At 43.8% G+C, this 23,758-nt stretch overlaps 1 long non-coding RNA gene and 1 pseudogene across 2 annotated transcripts; both read right to left on the minus strand.

Annotated features, from left to right (window-relative positions):
- LOC133379014 (zinc finger protein 91-like) overlaps window positions 1-23,758 on the minus strand; it is a 79,103-nt pseudogene that overhangs the window by 19,458 nt on the left and 35,887 nt on the right.
- Window positions 10,579-23,209, minus strand: LOC133381724 (uncharacterized). Of its 2 annotated transcripts, XR_009761712.1 has the most exons (4): window positions 23,155-23,205; window positions 21,523-21,568; window positions 21,183-21,282; window positions 10,579-10,745 (listed from the first exon to the last, which is right to left on the minus strand). It is a non-coding gene; the product is annotated as an uncharacterized LOC133381724 (long non-coding RNA). The 2 variants fall into 2 exon arrangements; XR_009761711.1 differs by lacking the exon at window positions 21,523-21,568 and having other exon boundaries at window positions 23,155-23,209.

The raw sequence follows: 23,758 nt of genomic DNA on the forward strand, positions 1-23,758 counted from the left end.
TTGGACCGTAATAAAGATTTTACGTTATCTTTGCATGGCCAGATGAAAGCAAGGTTACCTGAATATCCTACAGTCTCACACAGCAACACAAATTCCTTTCAGGTCCATATAACACTTGATGTCACTAAGCCCAGATTTGTCTGGGTTTCCTCCTACTGCCATACAACTGTGATATATATTTCTAAAATAATATGCAATGAAAAGTGGGGTGTGGGGGAAGAGAAGGGCAGCAAGTCTGCAGAACAGGACAAATTGGGCACAGCTCACTTCTCCTTGATTCTTAATAATTTGACTGCAGTCAAAAGAGCCGGTCAGACAGAAATATAGGAACAAATGAAGTTGTGATATACTAAATCAGACCCTGGTCCCTCGAGCTCAGTACTGTCAATACTGGCTGGCAGCTGCTCTGCAGGTTTTCAGATAAAGACACTTCTAAATTCCACCTGAAGATTCAAGGGATTAAACTTAGCTGAGCTAAGACAGGGATGGCCAAAGACCAACACTACACGAGTTTGCAATGATGCTCTGAACCGTAAGGGGAATGCCCGACTGATCTCTCCCCTTCATCAAAGCCCTGTACAATTAGATCTTGTTCTTCCAGCCAAGAGACTAAGCCCAGGTTTGACATTTCTTTCAAAGATACAGATAAGCTAGTTAGTTCTGAACTGAAATTATTCTCCTCTCTCCAAAACAAAGAACGATCGTAGATCTCCTGGAGATGAATAGCATAGGGACATGTAGATCCAAATGTCTCTTGTGGACAAGAAACTGTTCAAAAATCTCAGTTCAGTGACACTGTGGAAACCAATCCAGCTATCTTAATTTGGGAGATTTCTCAGCAGATGGGAAGGAAACTTCAACCTGGATGCCATTCCCCCTCCTTATATGAACAGCCTGGCTGGATCAGACTACAGGCCTATCTATTCCAGCATCCTCACAGTGCCAAAGTGGATGCAGATGGGAAGTCTACAGGGAGCACATGAAGGCATCACTTAGCTCCAGCTGTTCTGATTCCAGAGATATCACATCAATTTATTCATTTATAGGCTCTTTGTATACCGCTATTTCATTAGAAACGTCAAAGCAGTTTACAACACGTTAAGAAAAGGCAACCACCATAAATTAAAATCAAATATACAATAAAAACAAAGGTCAAGTGTTGTGAAAAGAGCATGCTCTCAATTGCCTGCCTGGTGCAACAGAACGGTTTTCAGCAGGCGCTTCGAAGTTAAAACAGAAGACGCCTGCTGAACCTCTGTTGGCAGAGCTTTCCAGAGAACTGGGCCGATGACACTGAAGGCTCGATTTCATGTCAATGTTCAAATCATTTAAACTCTATAAAATCTAGTTTCAAAGGAGATGAAGCTTCATCATATATAGGGGATATTTTACAAATGAATGCAAGCAAGAGTGAATTCGTTACAAGAAATTTTAAATGTCTCTACGCAAAGCACAGTAGCAAGCTGGAGGATGCAAACGGAGACATCCTGGTTTGCTCCAAGAAAGCTAAACTGAGGAAGGTAACCTGGAAAGAAGGTGATGTGGAAGGCTAGTGACCAACTAATTTCAGAGATGAAAGGGAGACATCCTGGATAAACTGAGGAAGGTAACCTGGGACGCACGTGCAAGAAAGGAAGATGCTTTAAATGCTAATATAATGCCAATATAGAGGTACTGATTAAACAGGGATTATAACTTTAGGGTTTCTATAGGTTTCAATTAATCATAAAATGGCATCAGTATTTGTTAGGGAAAAGCTTTAAAAGAGCAGGTCACTTTGGGTCACCCATGATTGATATTTGAGGTTTAGAAAGTCCCGAAGGTCACAAATAGCAGAACCAAAAGGAGACAGAAACCACAAAGTTTAATTTCAAAAAGTCGAACAAGTGTGCACTTTGAAAACAACCTATGTAGTCAGGGGCAGACACTTTCCAGGAAAGAAGGAGATGTGGAAGGCTAGTGACCAACTAATTTCAGAGATTTGACATTAAAACATCTTTAAGTAAGAGGGGGGAACATCCATGAGGGTATATAAAGAACACGTCATCACTCCCTGACCATCCAGAGGCGGATCCTATGTTCTCTGAGCTACCACTTAGTCCCAGCAGCCTGGGCATTGCTTTTGGAGCATGGGGGTGCCCCTCTGCTGAGTTCCTCAACTCACAGAGTAAGGAAGATCTTCCATGCCTACAAGCTACTTCATTGCTGCTAAGGATCCATTGGAGAAGCTTTGCTGATTTGAGAGTGAATGTGCATGCTTGTAATTTTCCTCTTTCCTCTTTTAAGAAAGCATTTATATTTGATGTCACACTTTTGATTACTGCTGAAAATAGAGAGTGCTTCAAAGGCACATAGCACACGCTATTGCCAACCCTACACCTATGTGGGGGAAGCGTGGGGTATTTGAGGTGTTGGGGTACTCCCTCTGGGTTCCTGGAGACCACCAAGATTCAGTGTTGTGAAATCCTTCCACAGCTTCCCTGAGTAATCTTTCAAGTCCATACCTACTGATCTCTCCCTTTCATCAGAGCCACATACAACTGGATCATGCTCTTTCAGCCAAGAGGTGAAGCCTAGTTTTGACATTCCCAAATTATCCTCTCCTCCCCAAAGCAAACAAAGATTTTAGATCTGGAACTGATTAGTACAGGGACACAAGTTATCCTCCTGACCAGTTGCCTGGAGGTGTACATAAATCTCCACTCAGGGGCTCTGTGGAAACCAATCCAGCCATCTTAATTTGGGGGATTCCTCAGCAGGTAGAAAAGAAACTTCAACCTAGCGGCTCTTCCTCAGAACAGCCCTGTGGAATCAGACCACAGGCCTATCTGCTTTATCTGGGGCGGCTCAGGACTTCATGGTTTCCATGACAACCATGGGGCTGTCTCAATTTGTTTCTGGCCCGACGCTTGTGTCGGGACATACCCTTGATTTGATCTTCGTCACTGGTCATTGAGATGGTGATCTGGAGGTTGGGGATTTATCATCTATTCCTTTGTCATGGACAGATCACCGCTTGCTGAAGTTTAGGCTCACAGCAGCCCTTTCCCTCTGCAAGGGCGGGGGACCTATTAAATTGGTCCGCCCCCGGAGACTAATGGATCCTGAGGGTTTCCAAAGGGCTCTGGGGGTTTTTCCGACTGAGAAGACTGGCGCTCCTGTCCAAGCCCTGGTTGAACTGTGGAATACGGAAATGACCCGGGCGGTTGACACGATCGCTCCCATGCGCCCCCTCCTATGCAGAGTTCATACAGCTCCATGGTATACCTTGGAGCTGAGAGCGATGAAGCAAGAGAGGAGGAGGCTTGAGTGCAGATGGAGGCGAACTCCCGATGAATGCAATTACACCTTGGTAAGTGCTTGTTCTTAGCAGTATATAGTAGCGGTGAGGGCAGCAAAAAAGAGATATTTTGCTGATACTATTAAGTCATCACTCTCCCGCCCAGCGGAGCTCTTTAAAATTGTGCGAGGGCTTTTACATTCTGGTCCTCGCGATAGTATAGATTCATCTGTAGCCCGCTGTGATGAGTTCGCCGAGCACTTCCAAGATAAGATCGCATGCATTCGCCGGGACTTAGACTCCAATATTATAGCAGTTGGACCTAATGAAGTATCCAGATCACGGTCTTGTCCTCATTTATTGGATGAGTTTCAGTCTGTGCAGCTTGAGGATGTTGACAGGATCCTTGGACTGGTGCGGGCGACCACGTCTGTACTGGATCCTTGCCCCTCTTGGCTGGTGAAAGCTGGTAGGACCGGAACCGCCGGCTGGGCCAAGGAGGTAATAAATGCCTCTTTAAGAGAGGGAGTGGTCCCTGACTGCCTAAAAGAGGCAGAGGTGAGACCACTCCTGAAGAAACCCTCCTTGGACCCAGATAACTTGAACAACTACAGACCTGTGGCGAATGTTCCGTTCCTGGGCAAGATCCTGGAGCGGGTGGTTGCCGGCCAGCTCCAGACACTTTTGGATGACACTGATTATCTTGATCCATTTCAATCCGGTTTTAGGCCCGGTTATGGCACCGAAACAGCCCTGGTCGCCCTGTACGATGACCTCTGTCGGGAGAGGGACAGGGGGAGTGTGACTCTGTTGATTCTCCTTGATCTCTCAGCTGCTTTTGATACCATCGACCATGGTATCCTTCTGGGAAGACTCACGAAGTAGGGAGTTGGGGGTACTGCTTGGCAGTGGCTCTGCTCCTACTTGGTGGGTCGTCACCAGAAGGAAGTGCTTGGGGAACATTCCTCGACACCCTGGACTCTCCGTTGTGGAGTTCTGCAGGGATCGGTACTGTCCCACATGCTTTTCAACATCTACATGCAGCCGCTGGGTGCGGTCAACAGGAGTTTTGGGGTGCGTTGTCATCAGTATGCTGATGACACACAACTCTATTTCTCCTTTTCATCCTCTTCAGGTGAGGCTGTTAACGTGCTAAACCGCTGCCTGGCCGTGATAATGGACTGGATGGGTGCTAACAAACTGAAGCTCAATCCTGACAAGACCGAGATGCTGTTGGTGAGTGCCTTCACTGCCCAGATGGAGGATGTTCATCCTGTTCTTGATGGGGTTACACTCCCCTTGAAGGAACAGGTTCGTAGCTTGGGGGTTCCTTTTGATCCTTCCTTGTCACTTGAGGCCCAGGTGGCCTCGGTGGCACGGAATGCTTTCTACCATCTTCGACTGGTAGCCCAGCTACGTCCCTATCTGGACAGTGATGAACTCGCCTCAGTTGTTCACGCTCTGGTAACATCTAGGCTGGACTACTGCAATGCGCTCTACGTTGGGCTGCCCTTGAAGATAGTTTGGAAACCACAGCTAGTCCAGAATGCAGCGGCCAGATTACTGACGTGGACCAGAAGGTCTACTCATATAACACCTCTTCTGGCTCATCTGCACTGGCTTCCTATTTGTTTCCGGGCTAAATTCAAAGTGCTGGTTTTGACCTATAAAGCCCTACACGGCATGGGACCGCAATACCTGGTGGAACGCCTCTCCCAATATGAACCTACCCGTACACTGCGCTCAACATCTAAGGCCCTCCTCCGGGTGCCATCCCATCGAGTAGCCTGGAGGGTTGTGACTAGAACTAGGTCCTTTTCGGTAGTGGCCCCCGAACTGTGGAATAGTCTCCCCGATGAGGTACGCCTGGCGCCGACGCTGCTATCCTTTCGGCACCAGGTGAAAACCTTTTTATACTCCCAGGCATTTTAAAGTGTATTTTAAATTGTATTTTATAGTGTATCTTATCAGTATTTTCATTATTGTTGTATTTTGACATTGTTGGTTCTTTGTTATTGTTTGTTTTGATCTTTGATTTTGTTATACTTATTGTATTTATATATTGTGCTTGTTTTATCTCTCATGTACACCGCCAGAGAGCCTTTTTGGCTTAGGGCGGTATATCAATTAAATAAAATAAATAAATAAATAAAATAAATATCTAGTCCAGCATCCTCACAGTGCCTGATCAGATGCGAATGGGAAGTCTATAGGGAGGACATAAAGGCACCACCCTCCGATCTGACATAAGATGTGCGGCAGATAAAGGTGAGGCTTCAAAAGAACCACCAGGACCTTGAAATGGGCTGCCAATTGCTCCTTTGCTGGACTGGGGCACACTTGCACCTGCCAGTCAGCTGATCAGTGGTTGAATGAGTCTTTGCTCAAGGAAGGGGAAGCTGTTTCCAATGAATGGAAATCACTTCTCCCTCCCAGCGCTGCTCTGTGAAGCAGACCCATTCAGCTCCTGAAGTTGAAAGAAGCAGTGTGGGGTGGCGAGCCAAGGGCTCAGCTTGGCTGTGGGTGCCTGTTCCCTTTCGGAAGCCACTGCTTTTTAGAAAGATCGGCTGTGCATGGGACTTCTCTGGCAGGCAGCCCATCCGAAAGGCACCTTTTTTCCCTCCCCCCCTGCTCAATGAAAGGAGGGGGAAGGGTGCTTCAGAGAGCACTTTGCAGCTCTAAGACAGTCACTGTGCTCCCAACGGGGCAAGGGTTGCACTCAGGTCCTGCTTGCTTGCTTCCTATAGGCATGCTGCCATTGGCCTGATCCAGCAGGCTCTTCTTAAAGACATCTAAGATGTTCTCCAGGAGAACTCACACCCTGATGGGTCAATTAATCTGCAACGAATCATATTACACAGGAACTGAAAAATCCTACAATTTCCAAACCAAAATGGGGCCTCAACGCAGCTGAACATCTACCTGTTGATGTCGCATCTTTGGGATACTGGATAAAGGGATCTTTTCTTTCTTCCCAACAGGAATGGAGGTCCGACTCTTTGAAGGAAATAGACAAGACTAGTTACTTTTGACCAGAAAATATTCAGCCCTTACAAACAGAGATTTTTATAGATAAGAAAAGGTATAATTGTGATCTGGCAAGTTCTGCTCTCCGTGAATAGAACAGAGTTGTGTGGACCAAGTAGGGTCAGTCTGGCACTTGTGAACATGTGTCCACTGGGCATGAAGCTCATCTTGAAATGCCTGTTGTGGGTGAACCTAGTAAAGCCAGCTTCTTAGTAGGCTGCAAACTACTAGGGCAGAACCTAGTAAAGTCAGCAACAGTGGATGCAATTCACTGTGTCACAGGCCACCTGTATTTATAGAAATTGGCCATCTCCAATTCTTTATAATTGATTTACATAAAATTATGTGTGGAAAAGTAGCGCAAACAATACAAGCCAAAACATGAGTAAAAAGACAAGCTGCCAGTTAAAGTGTCTTTTTTCCTTTGAGTTTTGTTTACATAGTTCCAAAATAAATTCTTTCCCGTAAAGTATCAACATTTTATAAGGAGTCCGGGCATTCAGCCAATGATCATGTCTATATATGGCTGAAGCTGTACAGGGGTGAGTCAGGAGAACTTATCAGAATACAACATCAGCATCAAGATGCAGGTTAGGATGAGAGTTCAAATGATGGAAACAAGAGTATAGTTGTAATATGAGCATGAACTGACAGAGTCTAGATCAGGGTTTCCCAACCTTTGGTCCACAGATGTTGCTGGACTACAGTTCCCATAATTCCTGACCATTGGCCATGCTGGATGGGGCTGATGGGAGTTGTAGTCCCACAACATCTGTGGCTCAAAGGTCGGGAAACCCTGGTCTAGATAGATACAAACTAGAGCTATAAAAGACAGACAGCCTTGGGGATTTTTACCAGTTGTCCGTGACACTGGTCGAAGAAAGAACCACCTGCTCTGAGTGTTAAGGTCCACACGCAGCAAAGGTGAGATCACTCCTTTTCAGATGGAAATCAATGTGACCTATGCTGTCCTTTGAAATGCAACATGTTAGCGTACATCCCCTTTGTATGTGCTGTGTAAGACCTATGTTCTGATATGTGGCTATGTCCACAAAGTAAATTAGACGTGTTAATTATACATAGACACTGATAAAGATTTCCTTTCTTGATCGGCCATTAGATATTCCTAGACCTAAAAAGATTCTTGGCTGGGATCTCTGGCCACTTGGTTCACCTGGTCAGACCTAACTGCCGGCAAAAACTATTATGTATATCACACACGCACACGCCTGTCTTGCTGCTGCTACTGCAGGAGGGAAGAGAGGAAGATGAGGTGCAATATTGGGCATTGCTGGTTTCTGTTATCAGTTCGTTATTTTCTTCCATTTTTTTACAGCTCTGCTATTAGTGGATATTTACTTATTCATTGTCATGTAGGTGAATTATACGTCACCTTTTTGGACAGTTTATAATAAAGAAGAAGTAGATAAGAATATATAAACATCCCAAAAAACTCCCACAGTCTATCCAAACACACAATAAAACACTGAATGACAACTATTAGAAGCAGCAGCAATTTCGGGTCTGTCTTCCCCAAAAGATGTGTCTTGACCGACAGCATGGAAGTATAAAGAGACGAGGCCCAACGTAGGGAGAATGTTCCATGTCGAGGAGCCTTTACTGAAAAATCACCATGTACCTCATCCCGTGTAGGGACCACCAGGAAGGCCTCATCTGCTGATCTTAAAGCACGGGAGATTCATACAGGTGAAGGTGATGTTGGCTGGCTACTACTTTATGAGCCTGGGAGACCCTCCATCTCAATATTGCCTATATGAGCTTTAAAAATGGCTTCTATATGGGTCACTTTGCAACAGAAACAAAGAGGCCTGATGGGAAAAAGTAGCCTAAGGAGTACAATTGGTCTTCTCAGCTGAGATGACATTGCAAGTCGTATGCACAGGACATGACCTGGTCAGGAGAGACAACTCCCTCAGCTAACCAATGTGGGAATCTGCTTTGAAACCTTTCCCAAAAGTGGATAAAACTGAATTCCTGGTCCCACTCTGAGTTCCAGTTTGTGCGGTTCCTTTTGCTGCTTGAAATCTCTCTTACCCCAGATGTCAACTGGGGTCTGACTCCATCACTCTCCCCTGCTTTTCATTCATCACCGCAGGTTCCTGCCTTCTCTGGACCCTTTCCTGCTGGAGCAAAGGTCCGCTTTTCAAGGGCGCTGCTGCAATTCCTCAATTCCTGGGATCTCTGCTAGTTGAGGGAACGGCCCTTGTTCCAGCTGCCAGGGAGCCTTTCTCGGGGACCCTCTTGCCTGCTGCCTTTGCTGTGTCCCTGCCTGAGTCAAAGAGTCTCTGTGCTCCAGTTCTGCTTCCAGACTTCCCACCAGGGCTGGCAAAGCTAAATCTTGCTCTCTGTCCTGTCTTCTGGAGGTCATTCCCTACAAATTGTAGCCTCCACCTCCGCTTCCTCTTCTCCAAACTGCCGCTTCTTCCTGCTTCAAAGACAAAAGCTGACCTTTGGGCAGAGGAAGAAAGAGGGAGGAGGCAGGAGGTGCTCCCGGGAGCATCTCTTCCCACTGGGAGTTTAGAGTACAAGGCACAGTGTCAATCATCTGTTGAGGATGCAGGAGAAGATACTCTGCTGAAGTTTGGGAGCTCCTGCCCTCTCCTCCTCCTGCTGCAAGGTAAGATTTTTCATCATGGGGCAGCAGAAGGTGGCAGGGAGGGGCACTTTTCGCACTGAATGATCAAAAAGCCCCAAGAACAGAGGAAGGTGCATTCTACCAGATCAGAGAATTGGTCCATCTAGTCCCGCCTGCTTACAGCAACTAGCTGTAGATGTCAGGCAGAGAAAGACCTTTCCCAGCACCTCCTACTGGATCCTTTCACCCCTTTGGAGCTGCCAGGGACTAAACATCGGACCTTCTACATGCAAAGCAGGTGTTCCCCTTCTGAGCTGCAGTCCCTCCCCAAATATCCAGGGCCCAGGCACCCATTTCCACGACAGCATCCCTGCAGTGGAAGGTTAAATAGCACAGGTACTAAATCCATACTTTCAACATTCATCAGTCAAGGGGGAAAAGTGCCCTTACCGAGAGAGGCCACCGTCTCATAATTCTCCTCCATGACTTCCCTGTGCAGAGCTCTTTGACCGGGATCCAGCAGGGCCCATTCCTCCTCCGTGAAATACACGGCCACCTCCTCAAAGGTCACCAGACCCTGGAAGGGCAACAGATCCTGGAAAAAGAAGAGGCAGTTTCTCCAACATGTACCATTTGCTCAGCCAAAAACTTGAATAGCTTTCAAAGAAGATTGGACAAATCCATGGAGGATCAGGACATCAGTGGCTACGAGCCACAATGGCAATGCATTCCCTCCGCTGCCAGAGGCAGTATGCAGGGAATTGCAACAGAGCAGGACACTTGGCACCTATACTTTGGTTCATATCGTACTAATAGTCTGACCAGTGGGCACGCTGGGATTAATTAATTAATTAATTAATTTTATTGCATTTATATACAACCCCATAGCCGAAGCTCTCTGGGTGGTTTACCACAAAAGCAATATAGAAATCTAAAAATACATTTTAAAAAGCAATTTAAAAGCACATGCTAAAATGCCTGGGAGAAGAGGAAAGGCTTGACCTGGCGCCGAAAAGAGAACAGTGTTGGCGCCAGGCTCACCTCATCACAGAAATCATTCCATAATTTGGGGGCCACCACTGAGAAGGCCCTCTCCCTTGTTGCCAGACTCCGAGTTTCCCTCGGAGTGGGCACCCGGAAGAGGGCCTTAGATGTTAAGCGTAGTGTATGAGTGGGTTCGTGTCAGGAGAGGCGTTCCATCAGGTATTTTGGTACCAAGCCCTGTGACTCTCTTGAAGCTGTCCCACTCTCTTTTTCTTTGCATTTCTTTAGTACAGTTACTTTTTATTTAGCTTCTGTGGGGGTAAGTAAGTCTGGATTTTACACTGCTCAGACACAATTGCAGGGCAGAGCTTGATTGACTCTCAAAAAAGATCCCACCTCTCCAAGAGTGTATTTTAGGAGTTTTGCCAGAGTTCTGCCAGACACGTGTCACCGAATCACAAGTGGGGCGAGTGCTCATGTGTTCAGGTCCTGCTTGCAGGCTTCCCACAGGCATCTGGTCGGCCACTGCAAGAACCGGCTGCTGGAACAGACGGGCTATTGGCCTGATCCGGCAGGCTCTCCTTATGCAGCCTCAGAGGTAGTATTCTCCCAGAGCCCTCCCCGCTACGCTCAGGGAGATGCACCCCAGCTGTCCCCTCGGTCTCTCCCCCAATGATCCTCCCTTACCTGATTGGGCTGCCCGGCTGCTCTTTCCACTCTATCCCACAAAAGAGACAATCCGGACGGTGCCTCTGAGGCCATGGTGCTGCCTGAGAGGGAGGAGTAAACTGGGCCAGCTCTGGGACTCCCACAGCTTTCACCACGATGCACGTTTCGTAGGGAGCAGCTCTCAAGGGCCTGCAGGGGAGAGACGGAGGATGGGAGGGATTTCATAGTTCATGCAAATTTGGGTTCCAGAGGTTTGAATGTTATAAGCAGCCTCAATCCAAATCAATAAATGGCACGTCCCTTTCCTCTGTTGTTTTCCCCCACAATGCTTGATCTGCAAAAGGCCTTAAAGGCCCCAAATCTCTCTCAGAACATTCTCCAGTTTCTTCCAGACTTTTCTCCATGCTTGGGCACCTGTTGTGTCTTTAGCCACCCCCAGGAATTTCACCCATCTTGGACCCCTCGCCTCTCATCTCTGCTTCCGCATCCGCAAAGCCTTAATTCCTGCTCACCACAGAGTGTCTTCTCCACATTGTGAATCATTTCAGGCTTTTATTATTGGGCCCTTTTCATCATGGATATAATAGTGACAAATAGTGGTAACAAGAGAGGAAGCTCTAGGCTTAATGGACAATATAAAAACTGACAAGTCACCGGGCTCGGATGGCATCCACCCGAGAGTTCTCAAAGAACTCAAATGTGAAATTACTGATCTGCTAACTAAAATATGTAATTTGTCCCTCGGGTCCTCCTCCATGCCTGAGGACTGGAAAGTGGCAAATGTAACGCCAATATTAAAAAAGGGATCCATGGGGGATCCTGGAAATTACAGGCCAGTTAGCTTAACTTCTGTCCCTGGAAAACTGGTAGAAAGTATTATTAAAGCTAGATTAACTAAGCACATAGAAGAACAAGCTTTGCTGAAGCAGAGCCAGCATGGCTTCTGCAAGGGAAAGTCCTGTCTCAGTAACCTATAGTGTCAACAAGCATATAGATAGAGGTGATCTAGTGGACATAGTGTACTTAGACTTTCAAAAAGCATTTGACAAGGTACCTCACCAAAGGCTTCTGAGGAAGCTTAGCAGTCATGGAATAAGAGGAGAGGTCCTCTTGTGGATAAGGAATTGGTTAAGAAGCAGAAAGCAGAGAGTAGGAATAAATGGACAGTTCTCCTAATGGAGGTATAATGTGTTTTATTTCACAATAAACACATCTTGATTCTTTAACATAAGAATAGTATACTTTAATCACCGTTCCACAGGGCACAGTCTTTACATCTGCTTATGCTGTGCTTAACCCATCTCAACCGAAACACCAACTGAACTCAACTGACAATTCCAAGACCTTAAAGAGAATCAAGATGTGTTTATTGTGTAATAAAAAACACATTATATGGTGTCAGAAGTCCAAAATGGACTCAGTCCGGCCTCCACCTCCTCTGGTATTGCAAGGTAATCTGGCGGAGACATGGAAGCGATGGGAGCAAGCTTTTATTTTATATCTTTCTGCAGCTGGAGTTAATAATGTTGCTAAGAATTGACAAATTGCTATTTGGTTACATTGTGTTGGAGAGGAAGCGTTGGCAGTTTACAATACTTTTGATTTGCCTGAAGAGGGGCCACAAGACATAGAGGAAGTTCTTGAACAATTTAGGATATATTGTACTCCTCGTAAGAATGTGATATTTGAACGCTATGCTTTTTGGAACCACTCACAGAGATATCAAGAAACCAGTGTACAGTTTGTGACTGAGCTTAAGCTTAAGGCTAGTAAGTGTGAGTTTGGTGCAACAGTTAATGATATGATACGAGATCACTTCCGGGAAGGGTGACTTAGCCTGTGCCTGCTTTTGAGACGGGCTCCTGCCTCAAAAGAAGCTTATTCAGATATATCAGTCAGTTTTTTCTTTTTTTTTTGACTGATTAAACTTCTCCCGGGTAGGGAGAAACGAAGAGATTAACCTCAAAGCCTATTTTTGTTGGGACGACCAGATCTCATTAATTTATGGGACGAGGTCCAGCCGACGAAGGTGGGACGGATTTTCAACAGCAAGCTCTATCTGTTAAAGCGAACGTTCATCTTATCTTCTAAGAGAGAACGCACTAACAGGCAAGCACCCTTCTTTCTATATTTTTCTTTTACTTGACTTAAATTGTTGCTGTTTAAAAGAGATTTGCCAGATTGATCAGTTTTTGACATCTCACTGGGGAGCCATAACTTCTCTCTGCTACGCACTAATTAATAGCTTATCTCTGTTTTTGTTGCAAAAAGCTGTCCTGGATTTGCATTCTAAAGATATACACAGAAGAGGGATTTCTATTCCAGATTTTTATTTTGAAAAATATTATACTGTTTTGAGACTACTCTCTTTTTGGTCTATTTTATTTTGACGAATCTGTTTCTTGACGATTGCCATTAATTGTTTCGATCCTGGGAACTGCATTTTGTTTACTTAACTATTGGAGAGATAAGGCTGTCTGCTCTGTTTATACTGTGATGTCACCAAGTTTGGAGTATTAACCCAATTGTTGCTGAAATAAGAAGTGGTTTTCCTATATTTTTCTTTTAAAATGGCAATTAAGAAAGTGGCTGAAAATCTGGAAATAACTATGTTTCAGAAAATAATGGATGAGATTGAGATAACGAAAATTGAATTGAGTAAAATGAAGCAGGAGATTAAAGATATAAGGGTCCCTGTGAGAGAGGTGACCCTGGAAGGGGTCCCTGTGAGAGAGGAGACCCCGGAGATTGGAACAGGGGTCCCTGTGAGAGAGGAGACCCTGGAGACTGGAATAGGGGTCCCTGTGAGAGAGGAGATCCCGGAGATTGGAACCAACGTGGAACAGGAACAAGATTTGGAGTCTATGGACTTTAGAAATAAAATCTATTGTTTGGAACTCAATGTTATCTCTGAAGAAATGAATGAAGATTCTAGAGATAAAGTTATCAATGGCATGGATAATCTTCTGGACTGGAATGATGTGATGGAGCCCAATATAGAGAAAATCTATGGAATTAACTGCAGCCATGTGACAATGGAAAAACTTTTAAGAGATGACCCAGTGTATTTTGAAAAAAAGAACAGAGATATGATTTTACAGCAGTATTTCAGCAACCTATTCAGAATGGATGGCAAGAAAATATTTGGGATAGAGGTAATTCCCATCAGACTCTTACTATATGACTATGGCTTTGACAGCAAGATTATTATGGAATACTGATAATGGAAGATTGGATATTGAAATTACTGGACTTAACAAGACTACTGAAGATGGAAGATGGAAAATGGAACTAATAGAGATAATAGAACAATGGCTACTGAAATTATTGAACCTAACAGATTCTGATGTGATGGATTAATTGAAATGTTTATTTTGACTATGGTTATGACAATAAGATTATTATAATTAGTAATGAGATGGATTAATCGATATGCTTATCTGGAAAAAAAAATTGATAGATATATTTCTTAAAGAATTGAAACCTCTCTTTGACTTTTTGTGGAAAGAATAAAGTAATGTTTATGAGATTTGATGATTAAGTAAGATAACTACTGGAGGAAAGTGATTTTATAATATGACTTAAGAGACAGGATTGTTATATATTATAGACTTATAACTGATTTGATCTTTGACAAATGGGAAGTCAATATTTTACTCTTTATTTTTTATTTTTGTTTTTTTTTTTTCTTTTTTTCTTTTTGTTTAACTATTTTTGATTTTGTTTTTTGTCTTTGAATGTTTTATGATTTTGTCTTGTATGTTTTATGAAAATCTGAATAAAAATTATTGAAAAAAAAAAATGATATGATACGAGATAAGATTGCGTTCAGCGTTAAAGATGAAAAATTGAAGAAAAGATTGATTGCGGAACCTGAACTTACTTTGGAGAAGGCGATTGAAATATGTCGTTTAGAGGAAATAACAAGAGTTCAACTACAAGCTATGTCAACTCCCTCAAGAGATGGCCAAGAGTTACATACAGTATCTGTGATTGATAAGACCAATGGACAAAGTCCAGTACAGGCTTTTGGATCTGATAAGTTTCAATCTAAAGATAAATATGAGCAGATTAAATATAGTAGATGCTCCTGTTGTGGTACTGTGCATCCACCTCGAAATTGTCCAGCGTTTGGAAAAACCTGTTATAAATGTCATATGAAAAATCATTTTGCTAGAGTATGCAAAGTAAATTTACTCAGTGCCAAAAAGGGGCAACAGAATTATTCGATGCATGAGCTAGATTTAAACAGTTTGTTTATAGGAGAATTAACTCATGAAGCTGGTGAAGATTTGGTGAGTGGATGGTATGTTGATATAGTTCTGCAAGGACTCTCAGTAAGGTTTAAGTTGGATACAGGAACATAAGAACATAAGAACATAGGAAGAGCCTGCTGGATCAGGCCAGTGGCCCATCTAGTCCAGCATCCTGTTCTCACAGTGGCCTACCAGGTGCCTGGGGGAAGCCCGCAAGCAGGACCCGAGTGCAAGAACACTCTCCCCTCCTGAGGCTTCCGGCAACTGGTTTTCAGAAGCATGCTGCCTCTGACTAGGGTGGCAGAGCACAGCCATCATGGCTAGTAGCCATTGATAGCCCTGTCCTCCATGAATTTGTCTAATCTTCTTTTAAAGCCGTCCAAGCTGGTGGCCATTACTGCATCTTGTGGGAGCAAATTCCATAGTTTAACTATGCGCTGAGTAAAGAAGTATTTCCTTTTGTCTGTCCTGAATCTTCCAACCTTCAGCTTCTTGGAATGTCCACGAGTTCTAGTATTATGAGAGAGGGAGAAGAACTTTTCTTTATCCACTTTCTCAATGCCATGCATAATTTTATACACTTCTATCATGTCTCCTCTGACCCGCCTTTACTCTAAACTAAAAAGCCCCAAATATACCTTGTCAAACGCTTTTTGAAAGTCTAAGTACACTATGTCCACTGGATCACCTCTATCTATATGCTTGTTGACACTCTCAAAGAATTCTAATAGGTTACTGAGACAGGACTTTCCCTTGCAGAAGCCATGTTGGCTGTGCTTCAGTAAGGCTTGTTCTTCTATGTGCTTAGTTAATCTAGCTTTAATAATACTTTCTACCAGTTTTCCAGGGACAGAAGTTAAGCTAACTGGCCTGTAATTTCCGGGATCCCCTCTGGTTCCCTTTTTGAAGATTGGCGTTACATTGGCCACTTTCCAGTCCTCAGGCACGGAGGAGGACCCGAGGGACAAGTTACATATTTTAGTTAGCAGATCGGCAATTTCACCTTTTTTTTTTTTTTTTTTTTTTTTCCAATAATTTTTATTCAGATTTTCATAAAACATACAAGACAAAATCATAAAACATTCAAAGACAAAAAACAAAATCAAAAATAGTTAAACAAAAAGAAAAAAAGAAAAGAAAAAAAAAAAAAAAACAAAAATAAAAAATAAAGAGTAAAATATTGACTTCCCATTTGTCAAAGATCAAATCAGTTATAAGTCTATAATATATAGCAATCCTGTCTCTTAAGTCATATTATAAAATCACTTTCCTCCAGTAGTTATCTTACTTAATCATCAAATCTCATAAACATTACTTTATTCTTTCCACAAAAAGTCAAAGAGAGGTTTCAATTCTTTAAGAAATATATCTATCAATTTTTTTTTCCAGATAAGCATATCGATTAATCCATCTCATTACTAATTATGATAATCTTATTGTCATAACCATAGTCAAAATAAACATTTCAATTAATCCATCACATCAGAATCTGTTAGGTTCAGTAATTTCAGTAGCCATTGTTCTATTATCTCTATTAGTTCCATTTTCCATCTTCCATCTTCAGTAGTCTTGTTAAGTCCAGTAATTTCAATATCCAATCTTCCATTATCAGTATTCCATAATAATCTTGCTGTCAAAGCCATAGTCATATAATAAGAGTCTGATGGGAATTACCTCTATCCCAAATATTTTCTTGCCATCCATTCTGAATAAGTTGCTGAAATACTGCTGTAAAATCATATCTCTGTTCTTTTTTTCAAAATACACTGGGTCATCTCTTAAAAGTTTTTCCATTGTCACATGGCTGCAGTTAATTCCATAGATTTTCTCTATATTGGGCTCCATCACATCATTCCAGTCCAGAAGATAATCCATGCCATTGATAACTTTATCTCTAGAATCTTCATTAATTTCTTCAGAGATAACATTGAGTTCCAAACAATAGATTTTATTTCTAAAGTCCATAGACTCCAAATCTTGTTCCTGTTCCACGTTTGTTCCAATCTCCGGGATCTCCTCTCTCACAGGGACCCCTATTCCAGTCTCCAGGGTCTCCTCTCTCACAGGGACCCCTATTCCAATCTCCGGGGTCTCCTCTCTCACAGGGACCCCTTCCAGGGTCACCTCTCTCACAGGGACCCTTATATCTTTAATCTCCTGCTTCATTTTACTCAATTCAATTTTCGTTATCTCAATCTCATTCATTATTCTCTGAAACATAGTTATTTCCAGATTCTCAGCCACTTTCTTAATTGCCATTTTAAAAGAAAAATATAAGAAAACCACTTCTTATTTCAGCAACAATTGGGTTAATACTCCAAACTTGGTGACATCACAGTATAAACAGAGCAGACAGCCTTATCTCTCCAATAGTTAAGTAAACAAAATGCAGTTCCCAGGATCGAAGCAATTAATGGCAATCGTCAAGAAACAGATTCGTCAAAATAAAATAGACCAAAAAGAGAGTAGTCTCAAAACAGTATAATATTTTTCAAAATAAAAATCTGGAATAGAAATCCCTCTTCTGTGTGTATCTTTAGAATGCAAATCCAGGACAGCTTTTTGCAACAAAAACAGAGATAAGCTATTAATTAGTGCGTAGCAGAGAGAAGTTATGGCTCCCCAGTGAGATGTCAAAAACCGATCAATCTGGCAAATCTCTTTTAAACAGCAACAATTTAAGTCAAGTAAAAGAAAAATATAGAAAGAAGGGTGCTTGCCTGTTAGTGCGTTCTCTCTTAGAAGATAAGATGAACGTTCGCTTTAACAGATAGAGCTTGCTGTTGAAAATCCGTCCCACCTTCGTCGGCTGGACCTCGTCCCATAAATTAATGAGATCTGGTCGTCCCAACAAAAATAGGCTTTGAGGTTAATCTCTTCGTTTCTCCCTACCCGGGAGAAGTTTAATCAGTCAAAAAAAAAAGAAAAAACTGACTGATATATCTGAATAAGCTTCTTTTGAGGCAGGAGCCCGTCTCAAAAGCAGGCACAGGCTAAGTCACCCTTCCCGGAAGTCGCAATTTCACCTTTGAGTTCTTTGAGAACTCTCGGGTGGATGCCATCCGGGCCCGGTGATTTGTCAGTTTTTATATTGTCCATTAAGCTTAGAACTTCCTCTCTCGTTACCACTATTTGTCTTAGTTCCTCAGAATCCCTTCCTGCAAATGTTAGTTCAGGTTCAGGGATCTGCCCTATATCTTCCACTGTGAAGACAGATGCAAAGAATTCATTTAGCTTCTCTGCAATCTCCTTATCGTTCTTTAGTACACCTTTGACTCCCTTATCATCCAAGGGTCCAATTGTCTCCCTAGATGGTCTCCTGCTTTGAATGTATTTATAGAATTTTTTGTTGTTGGTTTTTATGTTCTTAGCAATGTGCTCCTCAAATTTTTTTAGCATCCCTTATTGTCTTCTTGCATTTCTTTTGCCAGAGTTTGTGTTCTTTTTTTTTTTCTTCATTTGGAGCAGAGGCAAATGTTTTGCCTCTACAAATATTTCATGAGTTACCAGACAAGAAGGTGTTGTTTAAAACTGATGTTTGTCTTGTGTCTTATGGTGGAACTCGTATAAAGCCTGTGGGAGCTATTGTTCTTGATTGACGTACTTCCAGAGCGGCAGCAAGGCTGATGTTTTACGTAACAGATGGATCCTCTCTTCCATTGCTTGGATGAGCAGCTTGTGAGACTCTGGATTTAGTTCGTCAAACTGATAATGTGACTACAGTTCAATCATTAACGCAAGAACAGCTACTTAAGAAATATTCTGATGTGTTTGATGGGCTTGGTGAATTTGAAGGTGTCCACCATATACATCTTGATCCTACTGTGGCTCCTGTTATTCATGGATGTAGAAAAATTCCTTTTGCCATATTGAATAAACTGAAAGAGACTTTGGGACAAATGAGAAATGCTGGAGTGATAGTCAGGGTTATAGGTCCTACGGAGTGGGTCAGTAGTCTTGTTATTATAGAGAAGAAGAATGGAAAGTTACGGATATGTCTTGATCCTCGGGATTTGAATAAAGCAGTTTGTCGACAACATTATACAATTCCTACAACAGAGGATGTTTTGAGCCGTCTAGCAGGAATGAAGTTTTTTACTATTTTAGATGAAAAGGATGGTTATTGGCAAGTCAAGCTAGATGCACATTCTTCACGGTTATGTACATTTAATACACCATGGGTACGATATTGTTTTAATCGTTTGCCATTTGGGCTTAAGTCTTCTAGTGAAGTGTTTCAACAGAAAAATGAGGAAGTTTTTGGTCATATAAGAGGGGTTTATATGATAGCTGATGATATGATTATTGCAGCAGCAACCTCAGAGCAGCATGATCAGATTCTTTGTCAAGTTATGGATTCAGCAGAGTTATGGATACCAGAGGCAAGGTGTTCAAATATCACATTCTTACGAGGAGTACAATATATCCTAAATTGTTCAAGAACTTCCTCTTTATCTTGTGGACCCCCTTCAGGCAAATCAAAAGTATTGTAAACTGCCAACGCTTCCTCTCCAACACAATGTAACAAAATAGCAATTTGTCGATTCTTAGCAACATTATCAACTCCAGCTGCAGAAAGATATAAAATAAAAGCTTGCTCCCATCACTTCCATGTCTCAGCCAGATTACCTTGCAATACCAGAGGAGGTGGAGGCCGGAATGAGTCCATTTTGGACTTCTGACACCATATAATGTGTTTTTTTTCACAATAAACACATCTTGATTCTTTAACATAAGAATAGTATACTTTAATCACCATTCCACAGGGCACAGTCTTTACATCTGCTTATGCTGTGCTTAACCCATCTCAGCTGAAACACCAACAGAACTCAACTGACAATTCCAAGACCTTAAAGAGATATTACAGCACAGGAGGGCTGTAGAAAGTGGAGTCCCTCAAGGATCGGTATTGGGACCTGTACTTTTCAATTTGTTCATTAATGACCTAGAATTTGGAGTGAGCAGTCAAGTGGCCAAGTTTGCTGACGACACTAAATAGTTCAGGGTTCTTAAAACAAAGAGGGATTGCGAAGAACTCCAAATAGACCTCTCCAAACTGAGTGAATGGGCGGAAAAATGGCAAATGCAATTCAATATAAACAAGTGTAAAATTATGCATATTGGAGCAAAAAATCTGAATTTCACATATACGCTCATGGGGTCTGAACTGGCGGTGACTGACCAGGAGAGAGACCTCGGCAACCAGAATGATCAACGGAATGGAGCGACTCCCTTACGAGGCAAGGTTGCAGCATTTGGGGCTTTGTAGTGTAGAGAAAAGGCGGGTCAGAGGAGACGTGATAGAAGTGTATAAAATGATGCATGGCATTGAGAAAGTGGATAGAGAAAAGTTCTTCTCCCTCTCTCATAATACTAGAACTTGTGGACATTCAAAGAAGCTGAATGTTGGAAGATTCAGGACAGACAAAAGGAAGTACTTCTTTACCCCGCGCATAGTTAAACTATGGAATTTGCTCCCACAAGACGCAGTAATGACCACCAGCTTGGATGGCTTTAAAAGAAGATTGGACAAATTCATGGAGGACAGGGCTATCAATGGCTACTAGCCATGATGGCTGTGCTCTGCCACCCTAGTCAGAGGCAGCATGCTCCTGAAAACCAGTTGCCGGAAGCCTCAGGAGGGGAGAGTGTTTTTGCACTCGGGTCCTGCTTGCGGGCTTCCCCCAGGCACCTGGTTGGCCACTGTGAGAACAGGATGCTGGACTAGATGGGCCACTGGCCTGATCCAGCAGGCTCTTCTTATGTTCTTATGAAAAACCTAGTCTGCACAGGTATTAATTCCATGTCATGCCCCTGACAGTTGGCATAAAAATAGGTTTTGCACACATTGTAAAGAAATTGTGGGGGTGAATTTGGTCAAATGGCTCCATCTTGGAGATTCCTGGGGATGCAAAACACCTCCAGTCTTTCCATCAGAAATATGCAGAGAGGAACAGTGAGATACATTCAGTCTGGCTCAGCTCACTGGGCAATGAAAAGCATATGAAGAACTACTTGCAATACATCCATGTCAAAATCAGCAGGATGCCTTGTTAGTACCATCCACTCGTATAATCCAAGTTAACCTTTACACATTTCTGGACTACAACCCCCATCTCCCCTGGCATTTGGCCATGTTGTCTGGGGCTGATGGGAGATGCAGTCTAATAATACCTGGAGGGCACCAGGTTACAGAACGCTGCTCCAAGTTGAGCAGGTGATGCACGAGGTGGAAAGCTTAACAGCAAACTCATCTACTGTATTGGGTTGAACAACTGAGGCAATAAGTTGATTTAATTATTATTATTATTACCGATACATTTTATTATATTTTTATATTTCTATGCAGGCCTTCCTCTAATGAGCTCACCATGATTTGTCCCCCTCCTTTTGTCTTCACAACGACACTGTCACTGGGCCCAGGACACCACCTGAATTTCACTCCTGAGCAGGGATTTGAATCTGGGTCCCTGTGGACATAGCATTAAACTATGATTCCAATAATACAACAGACACACACAACTGCACAGACGTTGAAGGTCCCACACAGAGTGGATGTCCGAAATCTGGAGTGGCACATAAACATTCTGCACTGTTTATCCTCACAACAATCCAGTGAGGTGGGCTGGGCTGAACAAAAGTGGTCACTGCCCCAGGGTCACCCAGAGACCTGCATAGATCTGGGGGGGGGGAGATCTTAGACCCCTTACTTTTTTAGGAGCAGGCTCTCAGCAGAGTCCCCATGTCTGCAGCAACCTGTGAGCCAATCAGCAAGAAAGGAGAGTGTATTAGCCACTGAGAAGAGTCTTCTAACATGCTTCCTTGTTCTTTCCTGATAATTAGAGTGAATCAGAGTGAAAGGAGGTGAAGTCAGCCACTGAGACTCTTCTCAGGAGGCAACACTTTGCCCTTCCATGCTTTTTGGCTCCTAGCTGTGGGAGAAGGCATTAACATGCATCTAATTCTCAACCCAGCAGGAACAGGATGGGAGGGGGCATGGCAATCATGAAGGGACCCTGCACTTCTGAATTTGCCACTACACTACTGTAGAGATGTGAAGGCCCATAACAAAAGTGGAAAAATTTGGAGGGAAAGCAGTTTTTTTTTCTCCTCCCCCCCCACGTGCTCTGACCCCGCTCCTTAGAGTGCTCTGCATTGCTGCCCTAGGCACCTACTGGGAGGAAGGGCAGGATATAAATCTAATAATTAATTAATTGCACTGAAGAAATGTCTGACTTGTTCCTGGCTACAAGAGACTCTACTATACACATGTCAGTGACACATCCATACCTCCACCCTCTCTGGCCCTTGACTGGAAATTGGCCCTTGGAAGGCTGCTTGTGTGTAAATGTGGCCATTGGGTTGAAGAATATTCCCTAACCACTACATTAGCCGCAGGCTCTCATCCTGGACCACTACATTAGCCGCAGGCTCTCAACCTACACCACATTACAGGGCTGTTGCGACCACTGCCAAGATATTGTGCTTTGGACAGGGGGGAGGCTGGCCACGCCAGGAGACACAGACCCCCAGTCAGAGCTTGGAAAAGTTACTTTTTTTAAACTACAACTCCCATCAGCCCAATCCAGTGGCCATGCTGGCTGGGGCTGATGGGAGTTGTAGTTTAAAACAGTAACTTTTCCAAACTCTGCCCCCAGCACTGCCACAGATGGACCAATCCTGCAAGAGAAGCTGAGGTCCACTCCTCTAGAGTCTTCCCCTCCAATACACTCCCAAGGGGATGTCTGGAGAAGCCCTTCCCCTGGAGCCCAGCTGAGGAGGGGGCATTTATTCACCCATTTCCTCCATCCTCTGCCTTGAAAGCTTCCAGAAACCTATTCAGAGCCTGATCAGTTTCAGATTCCTCTCTCCATCCCTCCATTTTTCTTGCCTGGCAGGAAGGAAACAGACCAGCCCCTCTTCCACTTTAGGAAATCCAAAAGGGGCTCTTCCTCCAGCTCTGGGGCACTTTCTAGGGATGCCCAGAGGGAAGAGGGGCCACTTCCATCAACCCCCTCCCCCTCCCCAAAAGCAAGCCTTCCTTCTCTCTCCCCTCCCCCCACCAGTCCCCTGTCAGGCCCACGAATTGCAAAGGCAGCTCCCCTCCCCCAGCGGTGGCCCTCAAAACCAACACAGGACATCAACCCCCAACAGCTGCATCCCTTTCCCTGGGCGATGGCTTCCAAGAGGGCCTCGAAAGGCCAACCCCGCGGCACTTCGGACCCCCCTCTGCAAATGGATTGCATGCAGCAGGGGTCCCTCTGAGGAAAGGGGGGAGTGGGGCTCTTCCCTCCTTTTCCCTCACCCCCCAACAAAAATACCAAATCCCCCCCCCCTTGCACCTCTTTGCCCTCTACACGCTCCCGCTTCCTCCTCTCTGGGCCTAATACTTTCTTCACCCGGAATACCAATGAAGACAGCCCTCCTACTTCCCCTTCAATATGCTCTCCCCCCTCCATGTGACTAAGACTTCCTGCCTCTCCAGGAACCAGAACTCCTTGCCTTAACCCATCGGAGGACTAAGTGGCAAACGCTGCTTCTGCCCCCCACTGCCAACATTTTCCTCCCTCCCTTCTGTCCCAAATTTGCACCTCTTCTTCCTCTCTTGCCTCCCGCAGAAGCAGCGGCAAGATAGGTGTGTGTGCTGTGTGATATATACAATATACACATTTGTGTGTAAAAAGTAAAGTGTTCAGCAGGGACGGTGTAAAAGCTGGAACGGAACACGCCGGAATGGGCTCTTTAGAAAAGAAATTGATGCCAAAAACACTAGGATGTGTTAGAAACACATGAGAACAACATTTAGGAACAAAAACCATTCCGATAGCATTTTTATCAACCCTTTAACAACCAAAATGCCCTCCGGAACGGAATGAACAGCCCCGAACGGCGACTTCCCAGCGAGCCAGACCCACCAAATTCACCAGTCCCACATGACTACATGGG

This window comes from Rhineura floridana, chromosome 3 (assembly GCF_030035675.1).
Source record: "Rhineura floridana isolate rRhiFlo1 chromosome 3, rRhiFlo1.hap2, whole genome shotgun sequence".
NCBI lineage: Eukaryota > Metazoa > Chordata > Lepidosauria > Squamata > Rhineuridae > Rhineura > Rhineura floridana.